We start from the raw sequence: 4,560 nt of genomic DNA on the forward strand, positions 1-4,560 counted from the left end.
TCTGTGGGTAGACGCAGAACAGATTGAGTTTTAGGTGGCTGCAACTTTTCACAGCTCAAAGGAGGCCAGAATAAAAAACGCAACCCGTGGTCCACTTTCTCTCTCAGGCTGCAGGACCAGAGGTGGCTACTCCACGTCTGAGCTCAGCTGGAACCACGGCAATAAAAGACACACACACACACAAACACACACACACACACTTGACATACAAGCTGCGGCAGAGAGTGGGCACACAAGCACCAACTGGAGAGAGCCATGGTGAGCGGGAAAAGGTGTGAGCAGGAGAAGTGGTGTGTGTGGGTGAGTGTGAATATGCGAGAGTGTGCGTGTGTATTTGTAGAGTTTTTGCAGTTGTGACAGCTGGGATGAAGGAGTGGAGGCGGCGTGTGTGATCGGAGGAGGTGCCAACAGAGCAAGTGTCTCTTTATTTTCATCACACACACGTGTTATTTTCATCACACGCACGCACAAGTGAGTCTGTGTGCGCGGATATATACGTTTCGCGGAGAGTATGTACATCTGTGTTTGTTCCTGTTAATATCTGCACTCTGTATGTTGACTTGGTTTGTATGTGCAGACCGGTCTGATCTCCTTCGATGCGAGTGCAACATGGACCAATTATACATACATGCGTTAACCAGTGTATGAATGAGCCTCATGTTTACATCATGCACTGTGTTAAGGCAGCTTGCAAGCGTCAATACACCCATATCACATGGAATAGTTTTTATCTGTGAATTATAGCATTGGTTTCATTTGCAGAAGTTTTGAGCGAAAGTCTGTTCATTGGTTGATAATTGTGCTTTCATGTGGTGTCGGAAAAAATCTGAAAAATAAGATGCCGACTGAGAAAATTCACGTAAAACGTCATCTCAAGTTGGAACAACAACTCGGAAAGTCGACGAAAATTCTGGTAAACAAGTCTCTTATAAACCAATTTCAGTCACACCACAGACAATTCATGTTTGACATGTTTATTGCATCAGTAGAGTTTAAAGTCTATAGGCTCCGATTTCATCAGTTCCTTAGATATGATAAAATGGGGAGTGATGTGTAAATATCTTTAACTCTGCTGTTGGAGCTGACAGGTGGATGCTGGGTGGTTGAGGAGCTGATTCAACAGGCTGCAACTTCAAAGTATGGAGCACATCACTTCCTGCCCTGGCACAGAATGTCGGCTTTGGGGCGTAAATCCCGATGTGCAAAATTGTCCAATAAATAATTCCTAAGTATAATGTGCCGGCTTTGAGATATTCACCCTCCGAAAACCACTTCTGGCAGCCCAGCACAATAAGAGGTGATTGGAAGTTTGGTGATCAAAGCATTGAAAAATAACATTTGAAAAATGGAATTGTAATGTGTTTCAGAAACAATGGCCTGGTTGCTCTGAACAATCCAAAGAACACGTCATGAACAGTTTTCATTGGGACTATATATATTTTATTTTGTTGGTAGAAACTATTTCCAATCAAAACTGCCCACAGTGAGGTCTGTGGTTTATCCAGAGTAACTGGGACATTACTCCTGGAACGATACGCTGCTGTCAAACTTTTAATAGTAGCGGTTCAATGCTTGAGCAACACCAACACTTTCACCGCAACTTGTAAAAACTCTTTTGGTGAAGGGGTGTGGAGGCAGAATCATAAGAAACTGCATCACATAGCACACGTAAAAATCTGCCTTCGAACTCATCCTGTCAAGTTTTGCATATTTTGAATGCTGCACCACTTTGCATGTGATTGTGAGGTGAAGTCACTCTGTCGCAGTAACGAACCACGGCAGCCGCTGCAGAGAGGCGGGCGGGCGGGCGGGCAATGATGAGGTCATTGGGCAGGCAGGATTAAGGCCGTGACAACTGGTGCTGCGGCCAGTGCCAGCGTCGACCGGGGCAGTTGTGCAGTGGGCACGGTGCTACGGCCCCCGGCTCCACACCAGCATTACCCCACTGTTGTTTTTTCATTAGCTCGGAGCTGGCGCAGGGTGCTGCGAGGCTTGCCAGGCCCACAGCGTGAACCCCACAGCCTGAACCCACAGTTGTTGCGGGGCTTTGGGGCCTTCTCTTTCTCTCTCTCTCCCCCTCTCTCTCTCTCTGTCACTCTCCTCAAGGATCGGGTTACGAACCAAACACACTCGTTAACTCAATTATGCAAGCCCCTTGACGCTTTGATGTGTCGCGATAACGCCGGGATTACCGAGGGGACAGATGCCGTCCGACCTCAGCGGAGCTTTGTTGCCACATGCCTCAGCCGTGGCCGATGAGAGATGGACAAAATGGAGTGGTGAGGGTCAGGAGAGGGACCACTTATAACCTGAGCGGGTTGAAAGACGGGGGGCCGAAAGGGAAGATATCAAACTGGATGAAAGCCTCTCGCTGATCTTTAGATATCAACCTGGCATTTGGATGGAACCGCTCCAAACTTACTACCTAACATCTGTGCGGCTCCACATCAGGTGATGTCCGACTCCGTTTTCAATTTTCTTCTTCACAAACTGATGGAAAAGCCTAAAAACACAGCAGCTACAGTCTTTCGCTACGTGCATCCCTCTTCCTTTTCACAGGCCTGAACATGAACCTAAAACCATTAGCTGCGCCACTGAGACCAATTAGCAAAATGTGGCCAAACAAACGTTCCCTTGCATTTTACAACATGTTCTCCTCTTATCCACCCAGCCCTTCATTTTTCTCTCTTTCCCTTTGAGACAGAGGTTTTAAGTGCATCTTTGGCCTTTGGATCTATTCATGGTGAGTTGTTCTTAATGCTTTGCAATGGTAGGGATGCTCTATGAACCGAAGGCCTGACATATCGATGTCTATCTCCCACATAAGCTCCAGATGTGAACTGACTGCGCTGGATGGAGTCACTCAGGCGGAACATGCTACAGTCACAGACCAACAGTCCGCTGACACAGAGCTGCTAGTTTGAACACCTTCCGGACTCAGGGATCCAATATTCACCGCCTCTGTTTAATGAACACACATTCATTTAAACCACAGACCTCTATGGACGGTAAACATCATTTCCCACTAGGGGGCAATGCAGCTGCAAACTCACATGACAGAGAGAGGAGAGAAACACCTGTGGGATCAGAACATCTCACTTCTCACTTCTCACTTCTCTCTCTCACTGCTGCCGTCCTGCCGTGTGTCCCGAGTCTCCTGGAATGTGTTGATTTGGCATTTAGACAAGAAAGAACTGGATCCACTTTAAACAGCAGAAATTATTCGTTTCCTCCAAACTCAGGGGACGAGGAGAATGAGGCCATGTAAATCATTTTTATTTTTAAAATGTCTTGGTTAGTTTTGAAAATCAAACTGAGCCTCATTGACCATGTTCGGCTGATTTAGGAATCATAAACGGTCAGTGTGTTAAAACTGGATTTTAGGTTTGATGATTTTACTCCAGATCCCACTATGAAAGCCTCTGACCTCGATTTATATTTACCATTTATATATATAAATGTATAGAAATAATAATGAATAGTGCAAATTCAAAGGTAATATTTTATTAAAACACGTGTCAAGTTGTAGCTGAAATTACAAGTTGAAGGATGCAGTCTAAGTTCAGGTGACTTTTGTATATAAACTACAAAAATACACAGTTGAGCTGAGTTTGCACAAAGGAAAATTTACATTATTTTTTGTTTTGCAAAATAGACCCTAAAGACATACAGCTCAATGCAATTACAACGATTACGTATATGAACTTAACGGATTTATATTTTTCACATTATTTAAATGTTTTACTACATTACTATAGTTAGGATGCTCAAAGCTGCATTCTCCTTTGTTTACATCACAGAGCCGGTTTACACATGCAGCCGAGCAACAGTTAAATGTACAAAAACGTAAATCTGGACCCATAACGTCGTCATATCTGGCGCCAGCATTGATCAGGACCAATAAACCACCTGCTCTGTCTGCATCATTACATCCAGCAGAGAGTGGGACCATGTTCCTGATGTCGTATGTTCATGTTAAGACAGAAAACACGGATAAGCACTAAAATCCCACTGGATGTACATTGTCGTTATCCCTCTTCACAGCTACAAGTAAGAGCAATGCAGCTGAGCAGTACGCAAAGGTTCTTCGTGACCTTCTCACCTTCTTTTCTGGGTTTGAGTTCCTGCTCTTAAGCTTCAGCCAGAAGAACAACAAAAACAGCGTTTGATGTTGTTAGCAAAGTCTTTTTCTCTGTCTGCCTGGAAGTCCCCTTCTCTTCCTAACTACCACCAAATGGTGTCCTGTAATTCACAGCGTGCATGTGCATCATTTGAGAGCAGACTAAACCCAGAAGCCGGACCTTGGGATTTCTTCGCCACATGAAATGAGTGCCATATTTGATGTGAATGTATGGACAATAAAAAATCAATAACACATACAAACAAATCAGCGACAGATATAAATAAAATTAAGTCTATAAATCAACAGCGTTGTTAGCCCCAAGAGTGTGATCGACCGGGGCTGGAGACGTTGCGGTTTGCCCGTGTCCACAGTGTTTACTCACATCTCACATCGGCAGAGAATAGATGACAAAAAGAAGAAAGAAATGAAGTGAAAAT

The sequence above is a fragment of the Hippoglossus stenolepis genome, chromosome 16 (assembly GCF_022539355.2).
Source record: "Hippoglossus stenolepis isolate QCI-W04-F060 chromosome 16, HSTE1.2, whole genome shotgun sequence".
In the NCBI taxonomy this organism is placed as follows: Eukaryota; Metazoa; Chordata; class Actinopteri; order Pleuronectiformes; family Pleuronectidae; genus Hippoglossus; species Hippoglossus stenolepis.